The sequence below is a fragment of the Pinus tabuliformis genome, chromosome Q (genome assembly GCF_031772625.1).
Source record: "Pinus tabuliformis cultivar Carrire ecotype Pingquan chromosome Q, CPIR1, whole genome shotgun sequence".
NCBI lineage: Eukaryota > Viridiplantae > Streptophyta > Pinopsida > Pinales > Pinaceae > Pinus > Pinus tabuliformis.
In genome coordinates, this window is record NC_142296.1 from 1,086,199,536 (window position 1) to 1,086,214,458 (window position 14,923).

The window sequence follows — 14,923 nt, forward strand, 5'->3', positions numbered from 1 at the left end:
CAATCATCCTTTGCAGCATGCGCTTCAGGACCTTGTTGATTGCTTCAACTTGTCCGTTGGCTTGCAGATAGTATGGAGTAGAGCTGTCATGAGACAAACCTAGTTTGGCAGCTAATTCGACCATCATGTGATTGCGAAAATGCGATCCATGATCTGTGACTATAGCTTGTGGTACGTCGAATCTGGCGACTACATGATTGAAAAAGAAGAGGGCAGCTGTTTCACCAATATTATCTAATGTAGGCATCACCTCGACCCATTTGGTAAAATAGTCAACTGCGACTATGATATACCCATGCCCCCCGGTCGAGGTAGGGTTACATGTCATGAAATCGATGCCCCATTTGGCGAATGGCCCGACAACAACTATTGGCTGCAGAGATGCGGTTGGTCTTCTGGTTTTTCTATTGAAAATTTGATAAGCATGGCAACTTCTGACTGCGTTTATGCAATCTTTAAACATTGTTGGCCAGAAGTATCCTGCTCGTAAGATTTTTTGCACTGTAGCATAACCGGATTGATGCCCCCCACACGTGCCTGAATGGCAATCATTCAGGACTTTTTCGGCCTCCTCATGCGTGAGGCACCTTCTCAGAACTGTATCGATACCGCGACGGTAAAGTGTATCACCGACGATCATGTAGTCTTTTGCTTGGTATCGAATACGTTTTTGTTCGGAGTGAGAGGTATTTGGCCTATATTTTGGGTTTGGAGATAAATTATTATATCCCCATACCACTGATTGCTTGAAGATATCAGAAACAAGCTTTCGTCCATGATCGTTTCTTTGGATGTTTCATCGTTGGACAACGATGGGAGATCGCACAATAATTCTGCGAAAACCAGAGCTTTTTTTGACTTGGATTTTACAAATTCCAGATCAAACTCTTGTAGGCTTGCTATCCATTTTGAATATTTTCCCCCAGCAACTGTCGCGACAATATATAAGTCATGGGGTTGCAATCTGACAGAATGGTAGTTTTTCGAAAGAGGACATAGTGTCGAAATCTCTGTATCGCTTGAACAGCTGTGAGCGCTAGCTTTTCAACATACGAATATTTGCTTTCTGTATCATTTAAGTTCTTACTTAAATAATATATAGGATGTTCGATTCCGTTGTCTTCTTGAACTAAAACCATTGCGATGGTCGTATCCACTGCAGCCAGATATAGGTTAAAATCGTTTTGATAATCAGGAGTGTACATTAATGATGCTTTCATTAGGGATTCTGTTAAAGCATCAAAGGAAGCTTGCGCAACCTGATCCCAGACAAAGGTTACTTCCTTTTTCAAAAGACGCGTATAACCTTTAGCAAGTTCGGCGTAATTTGAAATGAACCTCCTCAGAAAGTTTGCTTTCCCTTGGAGTTTCTGAATCTGAAGCAAATTCGAAGGTGGAGGTAAATTTATGATTGCCTGAACCTTACATGGGTCGAGACGAATCCCATCCTTTGAGACTACAAAGCTAAGTAAACGACCAGAACTGATGCAAAATACACATTTGTGTGGATTGAGTCGTATCTTGTAGTGTCGGCAACGTAGAAATATCGCTCTTAAATGCTGCGGGTGATCAGTCTGCTTTCGCGAATGAGCCGGAAGGTCGTCGAGGTATGGTTGAACGATGTTTTTGATGTCATGGAAGGCATAATTCATTGCCCTCTAAAACGTCGCCCCTGCGTTCTTTAAACTAAAGGGTAATTTTCGATATGCGAATGTGCCCCATGGACAAATAAATGCAGTCTTTCACTGGTCCTTTGGGCGGATATTTATTTGATTATACCCGGAGAATCCATCCATGAATGAAAAGATTTCGCATCCAACACATTCATCAATTATCTGGTCAATGAAGGGTGTAGGGTAGTTGTCTTTTGGACAAGCTTGATTTACATCCCTATAATCGACGCACACTCTAATTATTCCTTGTTTTTTCATAACAGGGACAATATTCGATACCCAATCGGTTAGAGGAACCGGGTAAATGAAACCAGCATGGAGAAGTTTCTCAACTTCTGCCTTGATGGCAGCGGCTTTCTTAGGGTGCACCTGCTGTAGCCGTTGTTGTACTGGTTTGACATCTGGATACATCTTAATTTCGTGTTCAACGATACTCAAGTCAATGCCTGGAATTTCATTATATGACCAAGCAAAGACATCTCTAAATTCGCGAAAAAGAGCATTATATATTTCCAGTTATGAAGGAGAACAACATTTGCCAACATAAATATTCTCTACAACATCTGTTTTGGTCGAGATATTTATGGCGATAGTCTCTTCAATGTTGGACACGTTTCGCTCGGAATCCACCGTGTTTACAGTATTTGATAGAAAATCAAAACTGAAGGATGATAAAGGTCATCAGGAGTATCTTCTTCACAATCCAGAAGAAGGGAACGATGGTGGTAATCATCCCCTGGTGCCCCTTCAATTACCATTGATTGAACAATTCCTTCGTCGATGTCATGCACTCTCGACCAAGGATCTGAAGGGGTGCCATATTCCTTAGACCTATCTATCCAAACACTCGATGAGCGTTGATTCGAGTTTGCCACCCAAGCTAGGAACATTGATTGCTACAATATTTTTGTTGGGCTTGGAGGCAAAACCATCGCATGTTCCATGTCGATATCATTTTCTGAGATCTGTTTAGATGATATCATGTTGCAGGTTCCTACCGACGCTACTTCCGCTAAATTTATTGGAGGTGGAAGTGCAAAAGTCCCCATTAATACAGGGTCTTTTAGTAGGCCTACTCCAATATTTTGAAGCGAATGGGGGCTTCCATGGATCATAGGAATGCTTCCCGTAACTTGAGAACCATTGGGGAGGAAGTTTTGTTGATCGACGATTGTAATCCCTCCTTGAAAGGGAAATGCAATCTTCCTAAAATAGGTCAACACAACGGCATACATAGCATATATCCATGGCCTTCCTAGTAGGATGTTGTAATCGAGATTTCCGTCGATTACCTCAACATCTATTTCTACTATTTTTCCTCCTAGTTCAACCTTCAAGTTACTTAGAATACCATATGGGGTATATGTTCTTCCGTTGAATGCTTTTAATGTCGTCGAAGATCATGACAAGGTTGGAGATCCTAAAGTTTTCCAGCAACTCATCGACATAATGCATGTAGATGCCCCCTCATCAATAATTGTTCGATGAACAATTTTGTTGAAGGCTTTCACTTGAACAAAGAAAGCTACTTGAGCTGGTAATTGAGGATCGTATCCTTTATGATCAAAGGATACAAGATTAGAATCCTTTGGGTCTATCCCACCAATGGCCGATAATAAAGCCTGCTTTTGGGATGGGCAATTTTGTAGTACTTCAAGAGTCGACATAGCGGATGGTGATTGGGCCAAATCTTCCACTATATTATAATGTTGTGCTGCTCTAGCATGAGGATTAAATGTCGATTTGTGTACTACTCCCTTTGGCGGCTTTATTGTCAGTTCAGGAATGATGGGCGGCGCAACTTCTGTCGAAGTTGTTGTCGAACTACTAGGTTGATATTTATCCTTGTTGTTCGACAGCTGTGGATTCCCATAATCTCTGTTCCTCGTCGATATCAAAGCATCATTTTGCTGTTTTGAAACCGACAACATTAGCACTTGACACCGGGAAGCATCTTCACTGTCAACCAGATTTGTTCCTAGATTTGGAAACAAATCAGTTAACACTGTGGAGGTTTTTGAATTCTTGAAGAATTTTTTAAGCTCAGCTCTGTGTGGACAATCTGCGGTCCAATGATCCTCATCGCATATAAAGCATGGATTTTTTGGTTTCCTATTTCCAGGAGGGTTTGCAGAAGATTTTTCAGGTGATGAGTCTTCCTGTTTCTTCTTCTTCTCTTTTCCTTTCTTCTTGCCCCCTGGTTGCTTGGTTTCTTTGCCTTTATCTGTCGATATGACATTTACTTCCGAGGCAAGAAGTTCATCTTTTGCATTTTGACCTGAAATCTTACGGGCCTTTTTGGATGTAGCCTTTGTTGATTTTGTGTCTGTTGCACCAATCACGCCATCACCGGCATGAGAGTCATTGTTTTATTTAGGAGGAGGAGGAACTGAGAATTACGGTCTAGGGGCGTCAGGTATTTTATCGTAGAGCGTGCTGGACTAACTGTAAATCAAGTCCAAATATTGCGCACAAGCAATAACTTGCTCTTCTATGACGACTCCCCCTTTTGCCACATCTTCTGTGATGGAAGGTAGTAATGACTTGATAAACCATTCAGCTAAGAGCTGATCAGGAACATACGTTTTTACCATTCTACGACGATGTCGCCACTCATGTATATGATCAGATATGTGAGTGGCCGTCGTTTGTTTGAAGTTGGTAAGGGGTTCCATTCCCGTTTCGTACCTTATCAGTAATTGAAAATGGGTTAAAAAGGTTGTGGCTAGGGTACTGAAGTTGTCGAATGAAGCTCTAGGCAATTTGATGTACCATTTTGCTGCCGAACTAGTCAATGTCCTCTAAAAAAGGCGAAGCCTAATCGAATCATCGTTTAGGGTGTTTGATGAACACCATAGATGAAAGGTCATCACATGATTCGACGGATCTTCACCCGGATTCCCATTAAATTTAGGAATATCTGATGGAAGTTTATGCGGAATCGCTGGCCACCAAGGGGCGTAAGTGATTGGATTGTTTGTTAACCGATTTAAATCAGGTAACTCTAAAGTTGCCACGAAGGGTAACTGTTGATTCAAGTTAGGTGAAGCATGCCCAAGATAAGATGGGATTGCCTAAGCAGTTGGTCTTTGCATACCGGCATAATGCATTTGATGTTGGTAACTTTGGTAAGGTTGGTGGGCATGACCATTGTAAAATGGTTGATTTTGACCGTTTTGAATAAACAACTGCCCACTACTTGCAAAGATTTGTTGCTCAGAACCTTGGTATACTTGTTGGAATTGTGGTTGTTGGTATTGTACTAGCCATGGTTGTGAAGCCATGTGGTGTTGCCCGATACTAACTGTTTGACCAAGATGAGGGGTAATTGTACCCATCTGAACCTGTGTCATTCCACCAGTCGGCGATTGTGGTTGAGTCGCAGGGTCAAGTGGCTATTGCATTACAACCTGAGAAACCTGAGGTTGGCATACAATAGGCAGCGCTTGAACTTGCGACACCATCACAATAGCTGGCGTAGTTGGTATACTTGACATAGGTAAGCATTGTTGCATCGAATATACAACTCTTGGATGTTGAGGTAGTATTGGTACCCAACCGCTCGAAGTCATTCCAGCATTACCTGAATTTTGTTGTGAAGTCCTGTATGGTTGTCCTCCCGGAGGGGATAATGAAAGGGCATACTGCCCCCCATACAGTGGTAATCCAGAACTCAAGGGAATGGTTTGCCCTTGAGGGCCGGACTGCCCAAATTGACCTCCAAATGGATCAATCTGTTGAGACTCAACATAAGAGTTTCCAGATATTATTCTGGATGAACAAACAGGGACAGGCCATACCGTCGAAATGGCCCCTGAGTGGGCTCCTTCTAGCGATTGAGAGCTAGTTGGGACAGATGGTATACCGGCGAACATTGTTGGAGTGATAGCAGGGAGTTCTGCCGTCGCTGTGTCAGATGACACAGTCCTAGATGTTGATGGTTGCTCAGACATTTCTAGTCTATCCAAAAGATTACCTAGCGATTCTACAGGAGCTTCCGCTGGCGGTAGACTAACTTCTGACGAAGAAGGATACAGAGTGATCCCGACTCCAAATTGCGATGGAGTACTAGTTGGAGGATCTTCCACAATCTCTTCTATGGCAATCAAACCAGGTGGAAGGGGTAGACTGTCAGGTCCGTAGAATATTTCTGGTGCCGAAGAAGGTATGGAATCGGTAGCGACAGATGTTTGAGGAGCAAGACTCTCCAAACCAGTTGTAAATGGAACTGGTTCGGTAACACAAGTGTTTACCCTCAGACTAGGATCAGTACTACTGTCCTTCTGTGGCTGCTGAACTTCTTCTGTAGAGGCAGGGATTCCAGAAATGTTTGGAGTAACCGGAGTCTCTGATGTTGTTGGAACACTTGTTCTAACTTTAACAGGAGATTTGGAACCGGTTAAATGAGTTCCCTTTGTCCATACTAGCTTTGATTCCGGAGACAAAGACGATTGACTCGTAAGCCTCCGCGAACGACGGGGTTTCAATTGACTTTCTTCCACGATTGCGGATTACTTGATCAACTAAAAATAAAGGGGAAGTATGTTTCCGAATTAAATGAATTTTAGATGCTTTGACACAACTTGTTTTTCAATTTTTAAGAGTCGAGAAAAAACAAAAGTTGACTCTAGTCTCCTTCGATTTTTAATGAGCCTGAAGTGACAAGTGCTCAGATGGACCTTTTATGTTAAAGAGTCTGAAAAGGAATGAAAGGGACTGCTCTAGAAATCTAGGTAGAGGGATTACCAAACCAATCGCAAAACTGTAGAATACTTTTTACGGTACGACAGTCAATCTTCCCAAATGCTGTGTTCAGTGCATTGCGATCGATAGGGCGGCAGCCACGGCTTCTTATGGATAAAGGATTAAGCCTATTGTGGTCTCCCAAAATATACTCGACTGTACGTGGGAGCACAAGTCCGTACTGGCACTTATCGTCTCAAAGTGAAGGAATCACCCAACCATCAGTGAGAACAACAGTTACCAGGCTTTACGACGCTGGAATATGTCTCTAGCCTAGACTTCTAAATGTTGTGCGTTAGGTTCCAAAGCGTTGTTAGATTCATTGAATTTATTTTATAGTTGATCTTGTTTATGGAGTTTGCCTTTCAGGTTCACCGCGAGATGTAGATGTAATTCCTAAAATGAAATCTAAGATGATAAACAATCTTTTTATCTTCTTTGTGCAATGAAAATCCTAGCTACTAAGGAAAGAAAGACATAATTCTTTCACAAAGCGCAAAGAGCACACTCTAAATGCACTTTCCCAAAATCAAACCAATTAGACTGTCTAAATGCAAATGCACATGCCTGTATTTGTTTTCGACTTTCTTAGTATATGAATGATAAAAAGAAAGTTGGTGCACAAATTTGAATTTCTTTTCAAGCGATAAATATCAACAAGTTTCTTTTTGAAATCAAAAATGGATACGATCACAACACCTTACGATTTTGAAATGAATACTTGTTTTTGACACTAGAAAAATTACAAATTCAGACCAAAAACAATAGTAACAGGATAATCAACTATCAACAGAAATCAAACTCTTTCCTATGATTGAAATTGACACTTGCGATAGTTTCAAATCAAAGGACGACAGTACGATTACGCTACTTTTGCAAAGGAGAACTGAAAATGACTCAACAAACACATAAAAACATTTACAATTCTTTTGTACAAAGGAGGTGGAATAACAACAAGGAAAAGGGGTTTCAAACAGACATATATTGATCACAGGCAGCAAAATTCAGGAATAGAACTGGAAAGAATGAATCACAGAAACCAAAACTGCACAAAGCCTAGCCTGATCAGCGCACCTGTAACACAGGGAATTTGAAATGCAGCGCACCTTCTACACTTGGGAAGTGTGCTGAATTTCAAATTCCCAAAACAGTACCTGCGCTGGGCCAGAAACGAGACTTTGCTTGGGTTTCGGGTCACAGTTTGCAGTTCAGTTCATGGGTTTTGGCCGAGCAAAAGGTAATCAGTAATTCAACAATCAGGGGTAGATCTAAGGAGGATCTAAGAGCTATCACAAGGGTAATCAGAGAGTTTGTGAATCAATTGTTTAAATCATAAATAGATCCCGGAGATGGACTGAAGTGGCATTTATCTACTTTGCATTTGCTATGGCAAACGCAGTTCGAATGCTACCTGTAAGTTTATGAAATAGACAACAAGGAAGATAAACAAATAAACTAATTCGTCCCCAGCGGAGTCGACATTTTGTTACAGGGAAAAGTGTCTACTCAGAACTGCTTATCCGACTAAGGTGTGATAGCTGCCTTAGAAACAAACAAAGTAAAGCTACTTTCGTTTTTCCTTTATAAAGTATAGATAGAGAGGAACAAAGAAGACCAACCTCTGTCTTGCGCTAATCTCCTGGTTTGATTCCTCTCTTCCTTGATAGTCTTTCGCTACTTGTTCCCTTGCACGCCCAGCTTCACAGAGTACCCGTAAGATCACAGTAGCATAGCACTATACAAAGACATGGATCTATAATCATAAACAATCTAGGATCAGATGTAAATTGACCATACAAATGCAGAAAACATAAATGACACAAGAGTATGGAGGAAAACTCGAATAGCTTTTATTGATAAACAAGAAAAAGCCAAGAGGAGTTACAACTAGTTGTTTTGACCCAGCATCAACCTCTCAGCAAGGAAGCCCCTATTCACCCCATACAAAGCTTAGATCACCCAACAATCTCATGTTTGTCTCAAGAAACAAACAACAATTCCTTACAATATGCAAAATTCCAGCCTCTGGATCTCTGGGATGAGGGATCCATATATAGATATCTGTAAGGGAGATGAGTCAGCTTATTATTTGATTAGTGTCTTCCCTATGATAGTTCTTGCTTCCACTTGGAGATTGATGATCTCTTACTCATCCTTGTTCGAATTCAGAGAGGCAAGTGTCACAGGAGAAGTTTCTGGAAGCTTCCATTGCCTCTCCACCTCGCGGAATGACACTGCCATTTGTCATTTCTCGCCCATCGTACCCCATAGAAGGGCTTTTTGAAATGCAACGCACCCACACAGTGTATTTAGGTGAGATGCAATGCACCTGGCCTGTGGAGCAGCTGAAATGATCCTGTTTTGACCAATTCTGAGCAGTTTTTCATGGAGAACTTCTGGGAGAAGCTGTAATCTGTTGACCTTGTTCCTTTAGGGGTTAGAACAACACTTTTAGGGACTTAGAAGCCCTTGGTTTATGGATATTTCATGCTTGGGGTTGTAGTGCCCAAAAATGTCTATAACATCAAGGAGTTCCTCCTACTCTCATGAACCAAATCTATGGAAGCAAGTCCTGGTGATGTGGTGAAACATGAAGTCAACCTCTGTAGTCGACAACAGGCGAGCGAGAATGAGATTTATGCCTCATGATTTTCTTTGATAATATAAAACCATGAGAGATTTATGTTACGATATATTTTCAAGTTAATTATATTTTTTTTATAGGGATTAGCCATATAGCTATGAACAATTTATTTCTATGAGCTCTACAAATATGCCTCTCAGCAAAAATGAAAATGTTGTCAAGTAAGGATGCAACAATGAGACTTAAATGTTATTTTTAATGCCCTGTTTATAAAAGAATCATTTCTTTTTCTCATACGTGGTTAAGTGTTTGATCAATAGCATGATTTCTTGCTTCTCGTGGAGGGCCCCCTCGAGCAGTAAGGATTTATGTTTCGTTTTTAGTAGATATAAATTGTCTTTATATTCTCATAGCTTCCTGTTTGTTTGATTAAGTAATTGCATTCTAATTTCTTCCATATTTGAATTAAGTTCATTCTACTAATCATTTCTTTGTTCATAGATTCTGGATGCACATGGATAGAGCTTAGCAGCAATGACATAGTGTTATACTTTAATCAATTAGACAAAATTTTATCTTTCTTATAGACAAAGGATTTATTTGCAGAATTGGATGTTAAATTTCAAGCATGTGTGATCTATAATTCAAGCAAGTGTGAATGTATTCTAAGTAGGATTTTATTTCATTATTTTTTTCAGACAAGTATGATTATTGTTTATATAGATGTGTGATGATATTAAATAGTAGTTTTTGCTTCTGCAATTGAGTGTGTGTGTACAATTCTTATATAGGCAAAGTGTGGAAATAATTTTCATTTACATCAAGTGTGAGAATTATTTACATATATGCATAAGTGTGATATTTTCTTTATTTCAAGGCAGACTGTGATATTTCTATAAACAAAAGTAGTTTTAAGAAAGAGAGTGTGATAATCATTGTAGGGTTAATCTTATTTTCTAGGAATAAATAATTTCCTCATAAAATACATGTACATTTCAATAACTCAATTTAGAATAAAAGGCTTCTATGACATACAGTGCACTTACACTTCATGAACTTACTAGCCCTAGTCAATAATGTATATAAGTAATTTAAGTTCAATTAAATTGTCAAACATTTTGGTGTCATTGTATATAGGAGTCTTTTATTTTTACTTAAAAAAACAAACAAAAATGATATATACATGGAAACATATTCTAGAGGTATATTTGTAAGTAGAGGTAAAAGCTTAATTCCAACATTATCACTCACCCCACCATGACCTCGTAGTGCCACACCACCCACTCAAACTCATATTCCATCATTTGCAGGTAAAAATAAACTTCCTGAAGTATTGTGATCTCAAATCCAACCTAGAGATTCACCAACATCATCAACTGAAGAAATAATAGAAGAAAAGGATCCTACATGCCCAACAGAAGGAGTAATTTTCCTATCTTCAATTGGAGAGAAACTTCTAGGACAAGAACTAGAAATACCTAGTGAAGAAGAGGAGGAAGAAACTTATTTTAACTTGCCATTGATAGGACCAAAAGAACTAGAAGATGAATTAGGAAACCCAATTTTGGAACCCTATAATAGTTTTGAAGAATATATAATGGCTGAAGAAGGGGAAGGAGAGGTACATAATATCAATGGTGAACCACCCAGTATTGGAGGAAGAAGAGGAAGAAATAGGGGAGGTGGAAGAGGTGGATGAAGAGGGAGGGGAGAAGGTAGAGGAGATCAAGAACCTTTTTGATTTCTTATCCTCGATGAAGATACAACAAATACAATGAAAACATCTCACCCTCCATCCTTCCAAATTTTCATGGTTTAAGAAATGAAGATCCTGAAACATTTCTCTTTGAAGTTGAAGTCTAGTGTAGATCTTATGATTACTTGCTTGACACTCAAAAGTTGAAATTGTGTCCAACAACTCTTAAGGATGCATCATTAAAATGGTTCATGGGCTTAGGAGTAAATTCTATAAGAACATGGAAACAAATGAAAACTACATTCTTAAATAAATATAAGGACTATTGTATGACCCATAATCTTAAGGATGAAGTATTTAACATGATGCAAAAAGAAGATGAAATTCTTGAAGATTTCATTGAAATATTTCCTCATAATGTTAAAAGGGCTAAAATGCATGGATGAGATGAAGAAACTTTGAAATATGATGGGTAAGGGAGATATTTATCAATTATCATTTGGATAAATTCGTGAGTTATGCATACACATTGCAACAGGTAAGGAAAGAGCAAGGAAAAATCCAAGAGACCCTCTCATGTCTAGGATTAATAAATCTATAGCTAGGACAGTGAGTAGGCTGAATTTTCCAATTTTCTTGACAACCTTAAAACAGAAATTCTAGGGAGTCTTAATGAACAAATGGATACCCTTAAAGTACAAAATAAGAAAAAGGCAGAAAATGTTGCATTATCAATATTTTGTCCCAAATGTAGAAAAAAACATGTTCTGAGAGAATGCCCTCTTGACTTAAAAAGTGTAGAAACCTGTGTTATATGTGCAAAAAATCATGGTACAAAGGAATTTCCTTCAATACCTGGTCTTAAAGCTGTTTATCAAGAGGAAGTAATACCAAATAAAGTAGATCCCCTTAGTTTTATTTCTAAGAGACCATGGCGAAATTCACAACCAAATATGACCCAAGGTTTTAACACTCAAGAATTTGCACAACCATCACAAAACAATTGCATTGCACCCATGCCTTGGAAATCTTGGCCTCAACCTTGGCCACAATGGTGGAAAAATACTTATGGAAAATATCCTTAATATCCTCATTATCAACAACCTTACCCTATTTTTCCACCACAATATTTTCCTCAACATGTTGAACCATCTCAACCTTAGAATCCAAATCCATAACTTTCATTACCATTTCCTCAAAGACCAAATCAATTGTTTGCCCAACCACTTGCAAATCCAAATAATAAGAAGAATTCACAACCTATTTACAATATGGAAGGACAAAATTTCCAAACCTACATGATAACTCCATTATATCTAAACAATGTCCAACATAGATCTGGTAGAGTATTGGAAAAGAAGTCCCCATCAGTTGTTATTCAGGAATCTAAAAAGGAGAATCTCTATGAAAAAAGAAATCTCTTAATCAAGAAGAAAAATATCAAAAACAAACCACCCCTGCACATTCCGATGATATTCCATTAATCTCATTTCCCATCAAAAAACAACCTTTAGTATCTATTCAAACACCACTGTTTCCCGAGAGATTGAAAATTGATAAAGGGGTAGAAAAACAGATTTTATTTCTTGATTATGATATGATAGATGAATTGAAGCTCGTGTTTGTATACAAATTCCTTTGTTACAAGCTATCGAATAAATACCAATATTTGCAAAGACAATCAGGGAGTTAAGTATTAAAAGACCAGGAAGAAAGAGAAAAGAAGTCAAAAGAAAGCAATTAGTTGGAGAAATTGCAGATATCATGACGGGAAAAAGAAAAATTCAGATATATCTTAATCCAAGAAGTCCCATTGTGAAAACATATATCTATGGTATCGAAATTCAAAACACATTGATTGATTTGGGAGCAACTATAAATGTCATGAGTAAACAAACTATGAATCAATTGAAACTTCCTAGTCTTCAATATACACCTACATTGTTGCAATTAACAAACATGTTTGTTATTAAACCTGATGGTGTAGTAGAAGACATATTCGTATCCCAAGATTCTTGGGAGTATCTTGTTGATTTTATGATTCTAACACCCAAGAATAAGTTAGGAGGACATCCATTGATTCTAGAAAGACCATCGTTAGCTACAATTCATGTTTTTATAAGTTGTAGATCTCGTGATATGTTTATTTTTTATGGAAGTTCAACAAATATATTCACATTGTATCCTCCTACAAAAACAACAATATAGGTAGAAAGTGAAGAATGGATAGATGATGATATTGATATATGACCAATATTTGTTACTTCACAAATAGATGAAGAAGATCAAATTTTGAATTTAATGGAAAATAATGAGTCTTCCTCATATTGTGAATCTAATCAAATTTTTCAAGAACAATATAATATTAAATATTTGTCATCTCGTTAATTATCTTTACATTATATGGAAAAATTTAGCAATTCTTCAATAGAAATCTTTCCAGAAAAAACCTTGAATATCAATAATAATATGGAAGAATTCCAAAAGAAAGATTTAATAAAAATGTTACAAGAACATTCCTTTTCTTATGCATGGGAATAAACTGACATGAAAGGAATTGATCCCAATACTTGTATACATAATATTTACATTAAAAAAAATGGCAAATCAATTTGAAAACCTTAAAGAAGAATGAATCCAAATTTAAAGGAAATTGTTATAGAGGGGCTACAAAAATTGTTGAATGTGAATTTCATTTATCCAATATCAGATAGCTAATGGGTTTCACCATTGGTAATTGTTCCTAAAAAGAATGGAAAATGGAAAGTATTCATTGACTATAGGGAATTGAATAAAGGCACTTTAAAAGATCATTTTCCACTTCCTTTTATAGATCAAGTTTTAGATACATTGGCACAGAAGAAATATGTCTCATTATTGGATGGTTTAGTGGATAGAACCATATCCAAGTAGCTCCAGAAGATCAAGATAAAAGCACTTTTACCTGTCCATGGGGAACCTATGCCTACTGAGTACTTCCTTTCGAATTATGTGATGCACCTGCAACATTCCAAAGGGAAATTTTAGGCATTTTCTCTTATTTAATTCATGATTGTGCGGAAGTTTATATGGATGATTTTCCTGTCTATGGAAATTTCTTTGAAGAAGCTCTTAAAAATTTGGAAAAAGTTCTCATTAGATGTAAGGAAGAAAATCTCTCATTAAACCATGAAAAATGTTTTATGATGTTTACTTAGGGAATTGTTTTAGGAGACCATATTTCAGGGAATGGAATTAGAGTGGATACATCTAAAGTAGAATTTATTTCTGAATTATCAATTCCAACCTGTCAAAGATATGTTAGAATTTTTCTTGGCTTCGCTCGTTACTATAGAAAATTCATAGAAAAATTTACAAAGATTGCTTCTCGAGTTTCCAAATTTCTCACAAAATATTTTGAATTCATTTGGAATTCTAATTGCCAAAAATATTTTAAAACATTGAAAGAAAATATTTTTGAAACACCCATTCTAAGAGGACCAAATTGGAAACTACCTTTTCACATTTGAACTGATGCTTCAAACATAGCTTTAGGAATTGTATTAGGACAAAAGGATTTAACTCCTTATGTCATTTACTACACCAGTAAAAATTTGACTCCTGTAGAGTTAAATTATACTGTAACAAAAAATGATTTTTTAGTTCTTGTCCATGTGATTAATAGATACAGAGATTACATCACTAGTTATGAAACCTTTGTATATACATACCATTCTTCAATTAGGTATTTAATGGATAAACCAATCACTAATGGTAGAATTACAATATGGTTATTGTTGTTACAAGAATTCAATATTACTATTTTGGATTGACCTGGAAAACAAAATACAGTCGCTGACATTATATCTAGGATTCAAAATGATAATAATGATGTACAAGTAGAAGATAATTTTCCTAATGAATGTCATTTTGCAATATCTATTAAATCTCCTTGGTTTGCAAATATTACTAATTATTTGTCTATAGGGAAGTTACCACTATATTTGTCTTCTCAAGAGAAAAGAAAGGTAATTCAAATTAGTGCATCTTACTCATGGATAAATGGAGAATTATACAAAACAAGGCCAAAATTGATCATTTAGAGATGTTTCAAAGAGTATGAAGTAATAGAGATATTAAAGGCTTGTCATGATGAACGATGTGGAGGACACTTCACTAATAAAAGAACTAATTACAAAGTCCTTCTCTTAGGATATTATTGACCTTCGCATTTTAAGGATGCCAAAG